Below are 22,103 nucleotides of genomic sequence, written 5' to 3'. Positions count from 1 at the left end.
TTAAAAAACGGTTTTATGAGAGATCTAAGTAGAATTGTTTTTACTTGCTAGGTCGTGTCCAACTCTTTTGTGACCCTATAGACTGTAGTCCACCAGGCTCCTCTGTCCATGGGATTCTCCAGGCAAGAATACCGGGTGGGTTGCCATCTCCTCCTCCAGGGGATCTTCCCTACCCAGCGACTGAACTCACGTTTCCTGCACTGGCGGCAGATTCTTTACTACTGAGCTACCAGGGAACCCCTCCAAGAAGAACAGGAGGACATAATTGCTGAATAGTTTAACATATGGAGTTCTTAACTTACTCTACTGGTCCTCTTGCACAACAAATAATTTCTTTCTAGTTTTGTTAAAATATAATGGACACATAACATTATATAAGCTTAAGGTGTACAACAGAATGATTTGATATACCGTGAAATATGATTACCACAATAAGTTAACATCACCTCACATAGTTACGAATATCCTTTTCCTTATAATGAGAACTTTTAAGATCTACTCTCACAGTAACTTTCAAATATACAATATGGTATTATTAACTATGGGCTTCCCTGGTGGCTCAGCGGTAAAGAATCTGCCTGCCAATGCAGGAAACACGGGTTCGATCCCTGGGTTGGGAAGATCCCCTGGAGAAAGAAATGGTAACCCACTCTAGCATTCCTGTCGAGGAAGTCCCTTGGACAGAGGAGCCTGGAGGGCTACAGTCCACGACGGTGCAAGAGTCAGATATGACTGAGTGACGAAACATTAGTGACTACAGTCATCACTGCACATTACACCCTCAGAACTCATAACTGGAAGTTTGTAACTTCTGTACCCACCTTAAATCAATGTCTCTACCCTGGCAGCCACAAGTCTGATCTCTGTTTCTTTGAAGTTTTTCTTGTTTTAATGATTCCACATATAAGTGAGATCATACAGTATTTGTTTTTTCTGACTTATTTCACTTAGCATAATGCCCTTAAGATCCATCCATATTGTTGCAAATAGCAGGACTGTCTTCTTTATGGCTCAGTAGTGTTCCCCTGTATACATATACCACATTTTCTTTATACATTCACCTGTCAGTGGACACTTAGGTCGCTTCCATGTCTAGGCTATCGTGAGAAATGCTTCCGTGAACATGAGGGTGCTTGTATCTCTTCGACACAGTGGTTTGTTTCCTTCAGATGTATACCCAGAGTGGAATTGCTGGATCACATGGGAAGTGCTCCTGTTAATTTTTTGAGAAGCTTCCATATTGTTTTCCACAGTGGCTGTACCAATTTACATGCCCACCAACGTACATGTTCAGTTCAGTTCAGTTTAGTCGCTCAGTCATGTCCGACTCTTTGCGACGCCATGAATCGCAGCACGCCAGGCCTCCCTGTCCATCTCCATCTCCCGGAGTTCACTCAGAGTCGTGTCCATCGAGTCCGTGATGCCATCCAGCCATCTCATCCTCAGTCATCCCCTTCTCCTCCTGCCCCCAATCCCTCCCAGCGTCAGAGTCTTTTCCAATGAGTCAATTCATCACATGAGGTGGCCAAACTACTGGAGTTTCTGCTTTAGCATCATTCCTTCCAAAGAAATCCCAGGGTTGATCTCCTTCAGAATGGACTGGTTGGATCTCCTTGCAGTCCAAGGGACTCTCAAGAGTCTTCTCCAACACCACAGTTCAAAAGCATCAATTCTTCGGCGCTCAGCCTTCTTCACAGTCCAACTCTCACATCCATACATGACCACAGGAAAAACCATAGCCTTGACTAGACGGACCTTAGTCGGCAAAGTAATGTCTCTGCTTTTGAATATACTAACTAGGTTGGTCATAACTTTTCTTCCAAGGAGTAAACGTCTTTTAATTTCATGGATGCAGTCACCATCTGCAGTGATTTGGGAGCCCAAAAAAATAAAGTCTGACACTGTTTCTACTGTTTCTCCATCTATTTCCCATGAAGTGATGGGACCGGATGCCATGATCTTTGTTTTCTGAATGTTGAGCTTTAAGCCAACTTTTTCACTCTCCTCTTTCACTTTCATCAAGAGGCTTTTTAGCTCCTCTTCATTTCTACCATAAGGGTGGTGTCATCTGCATATCTGAGGTTGTTTATATTTCTCCCGGCAATCTTGATTCCAGTTTGTGTTTCTTCCAGTCCAGTGTTTCTCATGATGTACTCTGCATAGAAGTTAAATGAGCAGGGTGACAATATACAGCCTTGACGTACTCCTTTTCCTATCTGGAACCAGTCTGTTGTTCCATGTCCAGTTCTAACTGTTGCTTCCTGACCTGCATACAGATTTCTCAAGAGGCAGGTTAGGTGGTCAGGTATTCCCATCTCTTTCAGAATTTTCCACAGTTGATTGTGATCCACACAGTCAACGGCTTTGGCATAGTCAATAAAGCAGAAACTCTCTTGCTTTTTCCATGATCCAGCAGATGTTGGCAATTTGATCTCTGGTTCCTCTGCCTTTTCTAAAACCAGCTTGAACATCTGCAAGTTCACGGTTCACATATTGCTGAAGCCTGGCTTGGAGAATTTTGAGTATTACTTTACTAGCGTGTGAGATGAGTGCAACTGTGCGGTAGTTTGAACATTCTTTGGCATTGCCTTTCTTTGGGATTGGAATGAAAACTGACCTTTTCCAGTCCTGTGGCCACTGCTGAGTTTTCCAAACTTGCTGGCATATTGAGTGCAGCACTTTGACAGCATCATCTTTCAGGATTTGAAACAGCTCAACTGGAATTCCATCACCTCCACTAGCTTTGTTCGTAGTGATGCTTTCTAAGGCCCACTTGACTTCACATTCCAAGATGTCTGGCTCTAGATTAGTGATCACATCATCATGATTATCTGGGTTGTGAAGATCTTTTTTGTACAGTTCTTCTGTGTATTCTTGCCACCTCTTCTTAATATCTTCTGCTTCTGTTAGGTCCATACCATTTCTGTCCTTTATCGAGCCCATCTTTGCATGAAATGTTCCCTTGGTATCTCTAATTTTCTTGAAGAGATCTCTAGTCTTTCCCATTCTGTTCTTTTCCTCTATTTCTTTGCATTGATAGCTGAAGAAGGCTTTCTTATCTCTTCTTGCTATTCTCTGGAACTCTGCATTCAGATGCTTATATCTTTCCTTTTCTCCTTTGCTTTTCACCTCTCTTCTTTTCACAGCTATTTGTAAGGCCTCCCCAGAGAGCCATTTTGCTTTTTTGCATTTCTTTTCCATGGGGATGGTCTTGATCCCTGTGTCCTGAACAATGTCACGAACCTCATTCCACAGTTCATCAGGCACTCCATCTATCAGATCTAGGCCCTTAAATCTATTTCTCACTTCCACTGTATAATCATAAGGGGTTTGATTTAGGTCATACCTGAATGGTCTAGCGGTTTTCCCTACTTTCTTCAATTTGAGTCTGAATTTGGTAATAAGGAGTTCATGATCTGAGCCACAGTCAGCTCCTGATCTTGTTTTTGTTGACTGTATAGAGCTTCTCCATCTTTGGCTGCAAAGAATATAATCAATCTGATATCGGTGTTGACCATCTGGTGATGTCGATGCGTAGAGTCTTCTCTTGTGTTGTTGGAAGAGGGTGTTTGCTATGACCAGTACATTTTCTTGGCAAAACTCTATTAGTCTTTGCGAGCCGGCGCACTAAGCGCGGCCGAGAGGAGCTACCCCGCCACGTGCAAGGTCAGGGGCAGCGGCCTAGAGTGCCAGGCTGTGATGGTGTGGGAATATCTGAGAGGAGCTACCCTGCGTCCGAGGTCAGTGGCGGCCAGGAGGAGCTACCCCGCGTCCGAGGTCAGGGGCGGCGGCCAAGAGGAGACACCCCGCGTCCAAGGTCAGGGGCGGTAGCGGAGAGGAGCTACCCCGCGTCCAAGGTCAGTGACGGCCGGCAGGAGACACCCCTCGTCCAAGATCAGGGGCGGCCGGGAGAAGCCACCTCATGCCCGAGGCCAGGGGCGATGACCCTGGGGAGCCACCCCGAGCCCAAGGCCAAGGCCAGGGGCGGCAGCTGGGAGGAGCCACCCACGCCCAAGGCCAGGGCCAGCAGCCAGGAGGAGCAACCCGAGGAGCGGTGTCTGCGCAGGCACAGGAGGGCCTACAGGAGCTATCCCACGTTGAAGATCAGGAACGGCGGCGGTAAAGAGATACCCCTCATCCAAGGTAAGGAGCAGTGGCTGTGCTTTGCTGGAGCAGCAGTGAAGAGATACCCCACGCCCAAGGTAAGAGAAATCCAAGTAAGATGGTAGGTGTTGCAAGAGGGCATCAGAGGGCAGACACACTGAAACCATACTCACAGAAAACTAGTCAATCTAATCACACTAGGACCACAGCCTTGTCTAACTCAATGAAACTAAAGCCATGCCTGCAGGGTAACCCAAGACAGGCGGGTCATGGTGGAGAGGTCTGACAGAATGTGGTCCACTGGAGAAGGCAATGGCAAGCCACTTCAGTATTCTTGCCTTGAGAACCCCATGAACAGTAGGAAAAGGCAAAATGATAGGATACCAAAAGAGGAGCTCCCCAGGTCATTAGGTGCCCAATATGCTACTGGAGATCAGTGGAGAAATAACTCCAGAAAGAATGAAGGGATGGCGTCAAAGCAAAAAACAATACCCAGCTGTGGATGTGACTGGTGATAGAAGCAAGATCTGATGCTGTAAAGAGCAATATTGCATAGGAACCTGGAATGTCAGGTCCATGAATCAAGGCAAATTGGAAGTGGTCAAATAAGAGATGGCAAGGGTGAATGTCAACATTCTAGGAATCAGCGAACTAAAATGGACTGGAATGGGTGAATTTAACTCAGATGACCATTATATCTACTACTGCGGGCAGGAATCCCTCAGAAGAAATGGAGTAGCCATCATGGTCAACAAAAGAGTCTGAAATGCAGTACTTGGAAGCAATCTCAAAAACGACAGAATGTTCGTCTCCAGGGCAAACCATTCAATGTCACCGTAATCCAAGTCTATGTCCCAACCACTAACGCTGAAGAAGCTGAAGTTGAACGGTTTCATGAAGACCTACAAGACCTTTTAGAACTAACACCCAAACAGTGCACGAGGGTTCCCTACTATCTACATCCTCACCAACTGTCCTCTCTTGTCTTTTTTTAAATATGTAATTTATTTATGTTTGGCTGTGCTGGGTCTTTGTTGCTGCACAGGCTTTTCTCTAGTTGCGGCGAGCAGGGGCTACTCTCTAGTTGCGGCGCGCAGGCTTCTCATTGTGGTAGCTTCTCTCGTTGCTGAGCACAGGCTCTAGGGCACGAGGGCTAAGCAGTTGCAGCTCATGGACTAATCGCTGTGGTTCCTGAGCTCCAGAGCACAGGCTCAATAGGTACAGCACAGGCTTAGCTGCTCCTCTGCATGAGGGATCTTCCTGGACCAGTGATCAACCCATGTGTTCTGCACTGGCAGGCAATTCTTTACCACTGAGCCACCAGGGGAGCCTGTCTCTTGTCTTTGATCAGAGCCATGCTAAGAGATGAAGTAACATGAAACGCGTTATTACCGAGGGCTTGAAATACGCCAGGCACTGACCTAGACGCCAGCAGGTTCTGAAAACAGCCGTTAACCTACATTCTAAGAAGTTCTTACAAATACTTTACAAACTTCCTCACCACTACCTTCTTCTAGCCATGGTTAGCAGAGGTGTTTTCTCTTGCAAAATCTAAAACACAAGCTTGACTTTTCCCAGACTTGTTAAAAACTACGACTTAGGAAATTTCTTGATCATACTACATAACCTTCTCCCAGCCCCTTGAATGCTGACCCCAGATGAATTCCTTTTACACACACTGGTCGTGTCTCCACCCTTCTCAAACTGTCTACAGCAATGATATCCAAGTGTAGCCCCTGGACAAGCAGCATCAGTATCATTTGGGGGCTTATTAGAAATTCAGGTTCTTGGGCAACAAACTCTGGGGATGTATGCCTAAGTTTGAGAACAAACTGTCTGCAGAAACTTACACTTTTCTACAGAAATATAAACGTTCCTGTATTTCGAGTGCCACTTATTCTTTTCTTGTCAAATAGTTTCTTTTTACCATTCCCATCCATGAAGCTACTTTCCCCCCACAAACATTTATGCAAGAAAATAATTACCTCCTGAAGATGATACGCTATTCAATACAGACAAAGGATAACATGCATAGTTTTTAAGTCTTGAAAGAAGAAAACCAAATTCTAAATGAAACAAATATTTAAATAGATAACACAAAAGTATTTCCTGACACACAAAGGCTATGAACATTCCTATTGAAAGGGCACTTGATATATCAGGGAATAAAGAGTTAATATCAGTAGAACTGTTAATACGATTATTACTCCAGGAACATTCTTGGTCTTCTCAACGAAAGGAATAATTCCTTAAAAAATAGAATCATTTTCTGGCTCATGCTGGATAATGCAGATGATCCGATATCAACTGATTTTACTTTTCAAAAATCACTGTAAATAACATGCACAGATAACACAGTATGCGGTTGTCTGAGCTCAAACCCAGCTCCACTGTTTGCCTGATAAAACTGAAAACATTACCTACTACCTAGGACTGCTGGGCAGATTAAAGGAGAAAACCACACAAAATGCTGGAGACAGAGCAATCGTTTTTCCATCTGGATGTTATCCTATATGGCCTGCCATGTTATAGAGCATGGCTCAGGGGTAAAAAAAAAAAATCTACCTGCCAATGCAGGAGACGTGGGTTTGTTCCTTAGGTTGTGAACATCCCCTGGAGAAGGAAATGGCAATCCACTCCAGTATGTTTGCCTGGAATATTCCATGAACAGAGGAGCCTGGTGGGCTATAGTCCGTGGGGTCAAAAAACAGTTGGACACGACTGAGCAGCTAAACAATTTCTTCTCTACTGCCCGCCCTTAAGTCCAGTCCTATTTATTACAACTTCCTATTATCTAAAGCAGATAAAGCGTTCAATTTCCATCTCTCTGTAATCCCTCTTTCCATTTTTCTTTGCCTTGTACTTTGTCTTCTACATGTCAACAAAACTGGAAAACTCAACAGCAGCCACAGGACTGGAAAAGGTCAGTTTTCATTCCAATCCCAAAGAAAGGTAACACCAATGGATGTTCAAACGTACAATTGTGCTCATTTCACATGCTAGCCAAGTAACACTCAAAATCCTCCAAGCTAGGTTTCAGCAGTACATGCACTGAGAACTTCCAAATGGACAAGCTAGATTTAGACAAGGCATCAAATTGACAACATCTGTTGGATGATAGAGAAACAAGGGAATTCCAGAAAAACATCTACTTTTGCTTCACTGACTACGCTAAAGCCTTTGACTGTGTGGATCACAACAAACCGTGGAAAATTCTTAAAGAGATGGGAATAGACCACGTTACTTGCCTCCTGAGAAACCTGTATGCATGTCAAGAAGCAACATTTGGAATCAGACATCGAACAACGAACTCGTTCAAAATTGGAAAAGGTACATCAAGGCTGTATATTGTCACCCTGCTTACTTACCTTATATGCAAGGCACATGTGAAATGCTGAACTGGATAAATCACAGGCTGGAATCAAGATTGCTGGGAAGAATATCAACAACCCCAAATATTCAGATGATACCACTCTAATGGCAGAAAGCAAAGAGGAACTAAAGAGCCTCTTGATGAGGGTAAAAGAGGAGAGTGAAAAAGCTGGCTTCAAACTCAACACTCAAAAAACTAAGATCATGGCATCTGGTCCCATCACTTCATGGCAAATAGAAGGGGCAAAAGCAGAAACAGTGACGTATTTTATTTTCTTGGAATCCAAAATCACTGTGAATGGTGACTGCAGCCACAATATTAAAAGACGCTTGCTCCTTGGATGAAAAGCTATGACAAACCCACACAGGCTATTAAAAAGCAGAGACTTCACTTTGCCAACAAAGGTCCATCTAGTCCAAGCTATGGTTTTTTCAGGAGTCATGTACAGATGTGAGAGTTGGACCATAAAGAAGGCTGAGCGCTGAAGAATTGATGCTTTTGAACTGTGGTGTTGGAGAAGACTCTTGAGAGTTCCTTGGACTGCAAGGAGATCAAACCAGTCAATTCTAAAGGAAATCAACCCTGAATATTCATTGGAAGGACTGATGCTGAAGCTAAAGCTTTAATACTTTGGCAATCTAATGCAAAGGGCTACCTCACTGGAAAATACCCCGATGCTGGGAAAGATTGAAGGCAAAAGGAGAAGAGGTCGGCAGAGGATGAGATAGTTTTATAGCATCACTGACTCAATGGACATGATTCTGAGCAAACTCTGGGAAATAATGAAAGACAGGGAAGCCTGGTGTGCTGCAGTCCATGGGGTCACAAAAGAGAAAGACTGAATGAGTGAACAACGACAACTTTATCTTTAAACAGTAAATGCATTGAACGTAGGCTCTTACTATAGGGTAATAGCACTAAATAAATACAGCAAGTTAGAAGAAAATAATATATTTGGGTTGCTCTGCAAGCCTTTCAAACTGTCAGTAGGCTAAGGAGGTGATCACAAACAAAAGCAGAGCTTTCTTTAAGTTAAATGCTGCTTCAGATGTAAAACAGTGTACTCTTCTAAGAATTATGATAAACTTGTTGGTAAGTGGATCAAGAAAGGCTCCACAACACATTCCTCTGGCAAATATTTTGGCAAATTCTTTCCATTCAGACTCAGAAACAACAGATACACTGTAGAGAATGCCAAGGGCTCTACATATTAAATGGGAGACAGGCACGTTCCAGGATGTGCCTCTTCCCAGCAAGCCTGCATTACATTTGTTTGCCGACAACACAATAAAGCAGTAAAGCAACTGCTACGGCACAAAGCCTGCGAGTACTCACACGCTCACTCGTCTCCTCTCCTACGGTGCTTACTTCCACCCCGGGAACAGCATCATTTGACAAAAGAGAAGAATCAGAAGCTCCGAGTGGCTCAACAACTGGTCCAAAGCCACTTGGTAAGCGGTGAGGCTGGGCTGAAAGTCAGCTAGAAAGTGCAGGGTGAGCGGCTGCATTTACAAGTGCATAAAATAACTATGAGCTCGATGAGTAATCGACATAAACTCAACCTGTATTCTGCCAAGTGTGGAAGTTACTCAACCACAGCTCACTCGAAGCACACATGGAGTTTATCTATAAACACATTTTTCATTATTAATCAAGTATTGGTTTTGTTGGCATCATTTCCCCAATAGAATTGTATGCAATAAAATACCCTTCACCGCAAGACTGCAGAGCTGTCCTAAGAAGGGTCTTCCTAGAAAATATATTCCAGGTGCCATCCATTTAACGGTCACACCCTTCTCTTTTGAATGTCTGTGGTGTTGTGGTCTTTGTCAATTTTCTCCAACTATGAAGTGTGTAACTCAGCCAGACCCTCACCTGTCATCAGTCCTCCTCTTGAAGGTATGTTCACACTTAGGGCTGCACTGCTCTCTGGATGAAGTGGCCTTCTGTCATGTGAAATGTCTTTCTGTCACGTTCTTCCCTCTGAAATCCACTTTGATGCTGACAGAGTGGCTCCAGCTCTGGAGCAGTGTTAGCATGCTGTGTGTCCTCTCTCCTTTCACTTTGCCTGGTGTCTAAAGTGGGTTTACTTGCAGGTGGCATGCAGCTGGTCTGCCTTTACCTGGGGTATGCAGACGACTCACCTTTGGAGTGGCTGTTGGTAAGGGTGGGTTTAAGCTACCATCCTGTCTTGTTTTCTATTTGGCCTGTGTGTTCTTTGTTCCCTTTCCCCCTCTTTTTCTGCCTTCTTTTGGACTGAGTATTGGATTAATTATGTGTTCGTATCATTTTGATTCCTTTGTTGGTCTATTAGCCAAACTGTGTTTATTTTAGGGGCTATAGACTTTCAGCACTCATCTGTAATTCACCGGTCTGCCTTCAAGCAATACTGCACCACTTCACACACAGGGAAGCTGCACATTCCCACTCCCTCCTGCCCTGCCTTTCTGCTATTATTGCCATACTTTTTAATCTCTACATATGTTATAAACCCCACACACACTGTGATTATTTTTGCATAAGCAGGCAATTATCTTTTAAAGAAAAATAAGGGAAAAACCCATTTATAGCTGCCCACGTAATTACCACTTCCACTGCTCTCCCCGTGTCACCTGTAAGACGGGTAAAACTCTGCAGCTTCTGCAAGATGCGCAGCTCCACCTTCCCACTGAGTTGCTGGATATCGGACCCCAAAATACAGGGACGAGGCGAGCAGGAGCCAGCACAGCAGCTGACGGGAGGGGTGCCTGAGTGAAGGCTAATTTTATCAAAGGTCATTTTTTTTTTTCAGTTAATATAGTTAAATCATGCTACTTTTACAACCCTAAAACTACAGGGGCTTCAACAGTGAATACTTGAATTATAAGATTATTTTATAATATTATGCTTGAATTATTACCCATGTTAACCAATACTTAGTCAAAAAGCAGTCAATGCAACAATACATTCAACACGTATTTGAGCCCCTGCCCTGGGCCAGTCACTATTCTAAGCACCAGGAAAACTGCAGTGAACAAGACAAAATAAACAAAAAAATCCCTGACTGCCTGGAGCTGATGTTCTAGTGGCATCACCAAGCATCTTGTTTTAGGGGCATGCAGGAAGGATATAATCTTTATTCTCACAACATTCACACCGCAGAAAGACCAGTTAGAGTCACTAAAATACAACTAACAAAAACAGATATATACACAAAGTGTGAGGGGACAATGGATAAGCTTAACTTTTTGTCCTGTTGACACACTATTTTAAGATTCCCCAAAAGGAGCAGCTAACTTTCACAGATATTTCAAGTTGAACTGAGTCCACATACATTGCATAATATTAAAGAAGCTGTTGTCAACACCTGTCAGAGCCCGATAAACTCCCTTCCCAAACAGGTGACAGTTTAAAAAATCTGATGTAAATTCACTTGAAAGGCCAAGTTTTATCACATTGCAGACACAGCACTAGCATGGATTTGGCTCCTAATATCGGTGGATTTCTGAAGTGGCAGGAGTGTATCCTTTTTCTGCTCCATTTCCTATGGAAAGTGGCTGAACATCCATAAAGGTTTGCTGAATGTTTGTCTTACGTTTTAGCAACGGAACATTTGGTTGTAAGAAACAAATCCACTAGCTTAAATACAAAAGGAAACAGACTGAACAGAAACGAGGCTAATTCACGGAATTCAAGGGCAGAAAACATAGCTGGACAGGAAAAGGGATCAGAGCCGGAAGCAGAAAAACATTCAGACCTAGGCAGTTGGTCTCCTGATGCGCCACACGTCTGCCTCTGCGTCTCTGTACTGTGCCTCCCTCCCCACCCACCCCTCTCCACAAAGCAGCTTTCCCTCTTCCCAATCTCACCAGGGCTTCTACTCCAGGCACACAACTGAGACTGAGAAGCCTGAGCCAATGGCTCAGCCAAGAACATGAAACAGCCGCCCCAGGCCTGGAGTCCCCATCCTCGTTGACTCTACCAAGGCCAAAAGACCGACTCAAATGCTACAAATATGTCCACCTCCAGAGGGGCTTCCAAGCAAGGAGATGCCCACAAAGGGGTCTACCAGCTTTACTCCACATGCTTGGCCAAAGCGAACCAAGAGAAAGCTTCTCAGCAAATGTGAAGGGAGCTTCATTGTGGCTCTCTGGTGGTGACTGAGTAAACAGGTCGTTGCCACCATTCCCTGAACCAGGCATAAATGACCCTCAGCACCGGGGCTGACGGCCCATCTGCTTCACACCAGGAAAGCTGAGAGGAGAGCAGGTGTGTCTGCCTTTCCCTCAGTCGCTGGGTAAAAGAGGTGTAACTCAACCAGTGTGGAGCTCCACAACACTGCTTCACTCATGAACAAAATAAAAAGGACTCAGACAAAAGAAAAAGGGACTCTCAAAAAACGTGGAAGACCACAGCGAGGGCGGGCCGCCGGCCCAGGAAAGTAGACAGAAGTTGGGCTTGGCAGGCCCACCGCTCTCTGGGCCCGGGACCCTCCACCCTGACAAGCATCCGCGAGGCGGCGGGAACTCCAAGCTCACCCGAGCCTAGGAACAGTCATTAGCGGTGACATGAGTAACGACGGCCCGTCTTTGGAGGAGACATAACGCCGGCTCGGCAGCTGTGGATGGGCACCGGTGCCAGTCTGCAGCACGTCCCTCCCACCTCCCAGAGGAGGCCAGCCAGAGTGTGGTAATGAAACTGCACAGAGTGGAGATGGGATCTCAATGAGTTTAGACTGATTTATGTTAGCTTTTGTAAAGAGCACACGATATCATGAAAGTGCTACCACTGTGAAATAATGTCGACAATCCTTAAGACCTCCGCCTAATGGCACTTGGGCAGAATATTTATATGCCTCGTCGTGGGAACAAGGGCCATAATGGATACCATTTTTGTTTTATTAGGGATGCATTTTTAAATTAATCTGCTATTTGCCTAAACAATTAGCTGCTTCTGTTTGCATGCACAAAGCCAAAACTGCAATTAGGCTTCCATCAAAAAGATAAGTCCCAACTAAAACTGTCCCAGTGGAGTCATAAGAGCTCAGGGCAGAACTTTCCAAAATTACTTTTTAGCATAATGGTAATTATGTTAATTGCTTGAAAGGTAAATAACTACTGAACTGGTTTTGGGAAAAGACAATTGGTATTACCCCTCCCCTTTGATCTTTCCATGCACCATAAAATTTACAACAGGTTACCAGTCCAGAAAGTCAGAGACTGGTCACTTCTTGAACCGCAAGGTCTGTCCTATGGTCTTTTGTGCTATCTCAATTAGAGCTTATTTTAGCCACGAGCTTCTCTTCACTTGAGGTGGCGTAACCAACACCTAAGGCTTGGTCTCAGCTTCCTAACAGTTAAGTAGACAGGATCAATTAACTGCAGTTCAGAGACATTTGGTGAAGCTGACTATTCCTAAAGACGGCGGGCAATCTCAATTTCCACCATGTAAGTAAAAACTTGCCTGTAAGAAATGAAGCAGGAGTCAAAGGAAATTCTGCAATGAGAAAAAGCATCTTAAAAGAAATTTCAATTACACCCATAGCACTCACTGAATGTGTACCCCTTCACTCATTAAGCCCACACAGCATCACCATGCAATGCAAGCCAGAGACAGAGGCTGGTGTAAAGTCTGAGAGGACAACACAGCTTCTGCTTTCAGAAGAGAAGAGGTGAGAAGGAAGTTAAAATCAGTGCAAACAAGGGTCATAAGGTAGGGCCAACTCACAGATGATCTTGAAAAAGATGAAACAATGAAATTTATTTTTTACAGAGATGCAGCATCCACATGCATGTCAGCCTTGACCTCCCAGTTGAACGTAGCTCTAAAGCTGAACTCTTACTTAAGGCAGAAAAACTGTAGCATTCTGGAAGCTGCATCCCAGACTGACAAGTAAGGGGATCTGAGTGGGCCTGTGGACCAATGAACTGACTGGTTAGCGCATAAGCAAGGGAGCGACCAAAGCAGAAACTGAGTCAAAGAGGAGGAAAGATGAATATGTTCAGTAGTCTCAAGTTCAAAGCAGAAAGAACGAACATTCCAAAGAGAAGACTCAAAAACAGAGAGACAGGAAATTGAAAAGGAGGCAGATGATATGGTGTAAGAATATGACAATGTGACTAGATAGAAAAATTTACAGTTAGCAAAGTCAAAGGAAAAACAGATTGGTGGGGAAGAATTTGGACCGGCTCTTCTATAAGGGGGTGTAGTTTGAGAAGGCAGTTGATGCAAGAGAGACGTCACCGTGCACACAGCCACTAACTCCAGCCAGTTCCTTCTTGCGATACAACTAAATGATGTGACCACAATACATGCTGTATCTGGAAGAGTGGATCAGACACTGGGAGTGGCCAATGTCCTTAGAGAAGAGACGGGGATGACTGGGGGAATCAGGACCCTAAAGTGGTAGGGAGAGAAAAAAGTTTTTTTTTAACTACATGTTTTTTCTACAAGTAGTACTATATCACAGAGATGGCAATAGCACCCAACTCCAGTACTCTTGCCTGGAAAATCCCATGGATAGAGGAGCCTGGTGGGCTGTAGTCCATGGGGTCGCGAAGAGTTAGACACAACTGAGTGACTTCACTTTCACTTTTCACTTTCATGCACTGGAGAAGGAAATGGCAACCCATTCCAGTGTTCTTGCCTGGAGAATCCCAGGGACAGGGGAGCCTGGTGGGCTGCCATCTGTGGGGTCGCACAGAGTCAGACACGACTGAAGCAACTTAGCAGCAGCAGCAGCAGCAGTACTATATCAAATAATGTTATAATTTGTAGACATAACTCTTATACATATTAATTTGATCAGTGATGTTGAAAAGATGGTCATTTCTTCATCAAAGGATGTTGATACCTTTCATAGAAAAACATTTCTTCTGGACTTCATTCGGTTCCACTGGTCCACAGGTCTATTCTCAGGCCAGTATCAACACTGTTTTGCTTACTGTCATTTTATAGTAAATCCTCCAATCAGGTAGCATAAGAACTCCAGCTTTATGCTTTTTTCCAAGACTGCTCTTTGCTATTCTTAGTCCACCACATTTTCTTTCAGATTTTAAATTTTAGAATCAGCTTTTCAATTTCTACCCAAAAACCCTATGGGGATTTTGACTGAAATTGGATTGAAGCTCTAGATCAATTAAGGGAGAGCTGGCATCTTAACAGCATTCAACTTGCCAATCCATGAATCTAATAATAACCCTCTCCCTTTATTCGTGCTTTCCTCAAATTTTTCTCAGTTAATATTTTATAGTCAGCATATAGGTTTTAAACATAAACATACATTGCTGAGTTAATCCCCAAGTATGTTATATCTCTAATGCAATATCAATTCCAATTGTTTGCTGCTCACTTGAATACTATAGACTTTTGCATCTGACCTAATATCCAGTATCATTGCTAAAGATATTGATATTTATTCTAGTAAAACATTTTTGTTGCTTGCTTAGGAGTCTATCCATTTATTCACAGACAATTTTATTTGCTCCCTAACTGGATACCTTTTTCTTGCCTTACTGCCCTAAATATGCCCTCCAGTACAACATTTAACAATTGTAGTGAAAATGGACAGCCTTGCCCTGTTTCTGACTTTAAAAGGAAAGCATCTTTTACCACTAAGTACAAAGTTAGCTCCAAGTTTCTCATAGATTCTCTTAAGCAGACTAAGAAAGTTAGCTAAGTTTTTAATAATGAATCAGAGTTTGTTTTTGTCAAAAAAATTTTCTGTTTCATTGAGATGAACATACGGTTTTTCTTTTATAGTCTAACATGATGCATTATATTAATTATTACTGGAATCAAACTCACCCTGAATTCCTGGGATGAATCCTAATTGGTTATGATGTATTATCTTTTTAATATATTTGCAGGATTCAATTTTATAACATAGTTGAGGATTTTTACATCTATGCTCATGAGGAATACCCATCTGTAGAACTTGTTTTCAGGTGTTAGTTATTATTCTTTCTTCTTTACCTAGCCTTAATGCTGGCCCCATAAGCGGAGTTGAGAACTGTTCCTCTTAGTCTATTTTACGGAAGTGTGTAGATTTGGTATTATCTCTTAAGTGTTTGATAGGATTCACTGGGCTTACAGTTTTCTTTGTGGAAACTACTAAATTATAAATTCGATTTTTTTTAATTGGAAATAGAGCTATTCATGTTTTCTAGTTCTTGTTAAGTGAACTTAGGTAGTTTGTCTTTCAAAAAGTCAATTCATCCATTTTATCTAACTTATTGAATTTACTGGCATAAAGGTGTTCATAATATTTCGTTTTAACTTTTTAATATCTACAGGATTTGTAATGATGTCCCATCTTACATTCCTTATGTTGACAATTAATTTCCTATCTCTTTTTTTCCTGATCAATCTGGCTAGGGATTTGTCAATTTGATCAATTTTTTCAAAGGTATGGTTGTCCCCTTCATTGATTTTTCTCTATTTTTTTCCCTCTATTCTACTCCATTGATTTCTGCTCTTTATTACTTTATTCCTTCTGCTTATTTAACTTTCTCTTCTTTTTCTATTTTAAGGTGAAAAGCTATATTGTTGATTTGTGACTTTCTCTTTTCTAATATAAATAGTCAATGTTATAAATTTCCCTTTAAGCATTGCTTTAGCTACATCCCATACAATGATATACGTTTTTAATTTTCCTTCAGTTCAAAATATTTCCTAATTTCTCTGGTGATCTCCTCTCTGACTTATGGGTTATTCAGAAGTGTGTTGTTTAGTTTTTAAATATTTGGAGATTCTCCCTGCCCTAGCCCTGGAGTGGCCATTACGCTGAGAAGCCTCGGCTCCTTTTAGTAAAGAGCGATGTTTTTCAAGACCTGAGCACTAGGTTGGCTGATCGCTACTGGACTGTTGCTGCTCCTATACCTTTTTCACAAACAAAGCCAGGACATGCATGAAAACATATGAATACGAACATACCTGGCTGCTTACCAATCGATAGTGAAAACCACGCACTCTATACTGACAGCTCCTATTCCAGTCCAGCCCCCCAGAGTTCCTTCTGGCCATCCCCACTTCATACCTGCACCTCCCTTCTCCAACAACGAGAAAACTGGCTCCTATTATCCTCAGTTTTCTTACCTGCTCAGCCTCTCTGTATGGTGCCAACCTTCCAAACCCTCCAGGTCACTGTTCCCCTCGGACTCCCTGCCCCACCTATCCCTGGCACCCACTCCATGGGCCTCCCTAACAGCTCTGTGACTCAAAATACTGAATACAATTCACAAGTATATTTAATCTCTGCTATAACAGAGCCTAGGGTTCACAACAGAGTAAACATTACAACTAAAATTGGAAGTACTGAAGAGGAAATTAAATTTTATGGCTTAAAATTCATTTTCTTGTTAAAAAAAAAAAAACTCATGCTTAGTTTTCATTAGGTAGACTGAAGAACTTGGACAATTTATTTCTGTAGTTTCCACTGTCTCTCCAAAGCTGACCTGTGCTATTTATCGCTCCCTTCTGTTCTTAATCTCAACTGTAGTAAGACAGGACAGCTACTCTGAATTCATGCATCATGCTGTGCCTTATTAAAAAATCAGTGTTCAGTAAAACCAGGCCCCCAATAAACCAGAAGATTAACACCAACTCTCGTATCATTAATACAATGTGCCAGTGTTTTCTGCATGATAAAACGATTTCAAATTATTTTCATAGTACCTTCAAAATTTGTAGTTATCCAAGAAACTGCTCATTTGCTGTGTGTGTCTGAAGCATGAGAACGTCGCTCTCCAGTGTTTCTTAAATTCGAGAGCTTACAGACCTCTATGAATTCATCTATGGGCCAGTTAGTGTGAAAAGCAAAGCATTACAAGGCACTGAGGTGATCACTGGGTGCCAACAGCCTGTGACTACAAAATGCAAATTCAATTAATGAGATCTCACAGCACGGTTCAGTCACAAGGGCAAAAGTTCCAGATTCCTTTTTAAAATGACCATAAAAACACACAGATTTTAAAACATTTCCTAGAGATCTCACAACTCCCACCCACAGTTTTATCTGTGGAATGCCACTTAAGGAACACTGAGCTATTATTTAGTTACAACACAAATGCAGTCCAAAGCATGTATAAGCAAGTGTAAAACAAATGTAATTTAAAACTCCCCTGAGGAACAGAAAAACCTTAAAGTAAGTATTTTTATTTGACATCTTCCTCCGTAACATAAACACAGTCTCTATGGCTTGTCTATGAAACAAATTTTAACACCCTAAGACCACTCCGAGTGCAATCAACTATAACGTTCAATACTCTAAGAAATACTTCCGCAATACTAAAAAAAAAAACAACCACCTCAGTTCAGAATTCTGCATTTCAACTTTTAATTCCACTCTGAATATCTTTAAACTGTAAGCACTTGTACTGTTAAGAAAACTGTTTACATGTATTCTTTTAAAAGAACTCTACCTGAGGGACCTCCCTGTTGGTCCAGTGGTTAAGACTCTGCCTTCCAATGCAGGGGACAGGGGTTCAATCTCTGGTCGGGAAACTAAGCTCCCACAAGTCATGAGGGAACTAGAGAGCCCAAGCACCACAGTGCGAAACCCTTGCAGCACAGCTAGAGAAAGCCCACAAACCTCAGTGAAGACCCAGAGCAGACTTTAAAAGAAAAAAGGACTCCACCTGGCATTTTTTTTTTTTTTTTGGTTTTTATCAGAAAGATGTTTCATTTTGTCCACCAAGTGTCTGAATAAGGCTCCTAAGACCAAAAGGTAGACAAAGGTTTCTAGCAACAATTACTAAGACTTTAACAGAAAAATGAGCAGAAAAGGAAAGCCTTGAAAAACAACCCCAATTCTCCACAGTCAGGTATGCTAGCCATCTCCCAAAACAATTATGTTAATAATCCACTTCTGAAACTTCAGTTTTGATCGGGGAGAGGAGCAGACTGAATACTGCATTCAAAGGTTATGTTATGACATTGAAATGTCATCAACATCTAAGAGACATAAGCAAAACTAATGACGAACTGATTTTTTTTATTAAGCATAAAATTACAACTAAAACTCTGGAAGCACCTAGTCTCAGTAGCCGCCTAAGTAAAACATGGTCCTACTGTTCACTGCTGAAAAGAAGCTTGGAGAGACCCACTCCCATCCATCATACACACGTCAGGAAATGAGAAATCACAGTCACTCCAGCCCAGGGCAGGCAGAGTCCCGGACAATGGGGTGTTTGTGGGCGCAGACAACTGCCCTGGGAGGCTGCACGAGTGGATAAGCCACTCTGCCTGGCTCCATGGCACCCGAAAGACACCTGCTGGCTGTCCCACCTAGGCTTCCACGTGCTAAAGAGCACCGGGTCTCTGCTCTCCGCCTATAGGGACAAATCAGAACTTCTTTGCACCTAAGAAGTGTGTAATCTCATTTCTAACCAAAGAGTGAGTTTTTGAGACAAACTCTGAGCAGGGAGCGGGTTTCGAGCACACTGCCATTCCCTAATGTGGTGGCTCGAGGCCAAAGGCAGGCGAGCATGGAGCAGATGGAGTCCTGGCAAGGTCTGCACTGTCCCTGCATTAGCAGCATCTGCTCATTACTCAGAACCTTCGCCTGCTTTATCTAATGCTCCAGGAAACGCATTCTGATTTGATTCATTTCGGTATGGTAACGTGCAACACAATTAGTGGTAAAATCAAACTGGAGGGCGGCCAGTGCTGACAGTCGGAAACAAGGCAGAAGAAATATGAGGCCAGTGGGTTGGAATTCAAAAACTCACAAGCGTGGATCATCTTGCCAAATCTCACCACCCCAGGTAGGTGTAAGAGTGTTCCTGCTGGGCAGGGAGGCTAAAAAGGACGTGGGGATGACTTACTCTCTCCCAGACCAGCTTCCATCTCCCCCTCCGGACCTGATTCCTTCTGTGGAGAATACATGTACAGACAGACCATCAAGGGGGGCTCCATGGCTACAAAGCTTCCCTTTGGTACAACCAGGGAGCTGAAGTTCATTAACTCGTTTTATTGTCTTATTCTTCTTTTCTGTGGAGCACGGTCACAAATTTCAGACCCCCAAGGTGAATCTCCTTTGTGCCATGGCACTGCCTAACAAGTGCATGTTCACTGCTCTAGAGAGGAGCACTCCAAAATGTGCATTTGATTATCTCGATCAGTCTTTGCCCAGAAGTAGCTACTCATGAATATGTTAGTACAAATATCATAGTTCCAATCTGCTAAACTGAAGTAAGACTAAAGACAGTGCCACCTGAGGTCTAGGGGTGGGCGGGGCGAATGAAAAGTTGTTGCTTATCTCAGAAAGTAACAATTCCTATCAGCCTGATAAAACAAGCTGAGAGAGGAACAAGAAAACTCAGGAGCTATCATCAAAGAAACAATCCTAATACTAAAAGGACTGTGTGCGTGCTGAGTTGCTCAGTTGTATCTGACTTTGTGCGACCCCGTGGACTGCAGCCCACCAGGCTCTTCTGTCCATGCGATTCTCCAGGCAAGAACACTGGAATGGGTTGCCGTGCCCTCCTCCAGGGGACCTTCCCGACCCAGGGATCAAACCCAGCTCTCTTACAATCTCCTGCATTGGCAGGCGGGTCCTTTACCACTAGTGCCACCTAGCGCCACCCGGGAATACTAAAAGGAATTTGAGACAAATCAAAGATTTCAACGCAAATGGTGCAGCCAAGGAAGTACTACAGACTTTACCCAGAGAAGGGGAAAATGAACCCCAGAATAGTAAGACTGAAATGTGCTGATGTCAATGCAAGCAACCGGACAGATCACTTGGACAAAATGTAACATCTAGAAACAGACTGAAATACTAAGAGTTTCCTATGTAAAAATCTGTAAAGGTAGCACCTCAAACCAGTGAGGCAGAGACAGGCTTTCTACTAAGAAATGTTGGAAAGACATAATCAGATTCATATGCTATTCCAGGATGAACTCTATATTGGTCAGGATTCAAACATAAAGATAACCCATAACACTGTTATCAAAAAGAACACAAGTGACAAATGCCGGCAAGGATGTGGAGAAAAGGGAACCCTCATACACTGCTGGTACCAAAGTAAACTGGTATAGACACTGCAAAAGAGCATTTCTCAAAACACTAAAAATGTAACTACCATATGACTAAGCAATTCCACTCTGATATATATTCGAAAAAAACAAAAACACTAATTTGAGAAGATACATGCAACCCCAATCTTCACAGCAGCATTACTTACAATAGCCAAGATATGAAAGCAACCTGTCCATCAACAGATATAAAGAAAACATGGTATGTATATATATATATACACACACACACACATACATACCCACACACAATGGAATACTACTCAACCATAAAAAACAATGGAATTTCCATTTGTAACAACACGGATGGACTTAAGAGGGTATTAGGCTTAAGTGAAGTAAGTCAAACAGAAAAAGACATGATCTCATTTATATGTGGAATCTTATAAGCAAACCTAACAGAAAAGAAACAAGCTCATGGATATAAAGAACAGACTAGTGGTTACTCCTGGGAGAGGGAAAGGGGAGGGGCAGACAGAGACAAGATGAGGATGGGAGCTGAAGCAGCACAAACCACTAGGTACATAACTTGAAAAGCTACATGGATACATCGTCCAGCACAGTCAATATAGTCAGCATTTTATGATAACTAAAACTGGGGTACAACCTTTAAGACTGTGAATTACTATGTTGTACACCTGAAATTTATACAGTAATGCACATGAACTATATCTCAATTAAAAAAAATTTTAAGCCCTAAAAGTAACAGAAGAAAAAAATTACAAGTGGCAGGTACACATGTGAAAAAATTCAACCTTTCTCACACTAAGAGAAATGTAAATTCAAACATTTGGATACCATTTCTTATCAAAATGACACCTAACATTTTGAAACAAGTTTGCTGATGAAACTTAAAAAAAAAAATGGGCTGGTAAGAATGCTAAATAATATAACCCCATTTTCATTTACCTTTTGACAGACACATTTTGGCAGGAAACAAGCCGTCCTGCACTCACGCGGAATGTCATGCGCACAAGGCTTTTCACTGCAGCACTGCAGCAGTGAAGGCAGAAACAGCCCAGCTGGTCCTCAATAAAGGACTGAGTGAGCGGATCACAGTGCACACAACGGGGCACCAGGAAAAAGGAGTGCCTTTCCCATGCACTCACACGGACAGCCTTTCATGTTACGTCTTCAACGAGATGTGAGCATTCTCAGGTTCATTACAGGCTTATTTCCACTAGCCAAGATATGGCCACAACTCAAATGCCCATCAGTGGATGAACGGATAAAAAAGGCCTGGTATAGGGACTTCCTTGGCGGTCCAGTGGCTAAGACTGCACTCACAACGCAGAGGGCCTATGTTTGATACCTGGTCAGCGAACTAAGATCCCACATGCCACCAACTAAAGATCCTACATGCTGCAACTAAGACCCTGTGCAGCCAAATAAAGATTTTTTTTAAAAAAGACATGGTGCTAAGTCGCTTCAACTGTGTCTCTTTGCAACCCCATGCACTGTAGCCCACTAGGTTCTGCTGTCTATAAGATTTTCTAGGCAAGAATATTGGAGTGGGTTGCCATTTCCTCCTGCAGGAGGTCTTCCTCACCAAGGGATCGAACCTGTGTCTCCTGCATTAACAGGCAGGTTCTTTACCCCTAGGGCCACC

The 22,103-nt window shown here is 42.8% G+C and overlaps 1 protein-coding gene across 1 annotated transcript in view; it reads right to left on the bottom strand.

Annotated features, from left to right (window-relative positions):
• FBXW8 (F-box and WD repeat domain containing 8) overlaps window positions 1-22,103 on the bottom strand; it is a 118,796-nt gene that overhangs the window by 42,300 nt on the left and 54,393 nt on the right. The window lies entirely within an intron of this gene.

This window comes from Capra hircus, chromosome 17 (genome assembly GCF_001704415.2).
Source record: "Capra hircus breed San Clemente chromosome 17, ASM170441v1, whole genome shotgun sequence".
Lineage (NCBI taxonomy): Eukaryota > Metazoa > Chordata > Mammalia > Artiodactyla > Bovidae > Capra > Capra hircus.
This window is presented reverse-complemented; position numbering and strand designations above follow the sequence as displayed.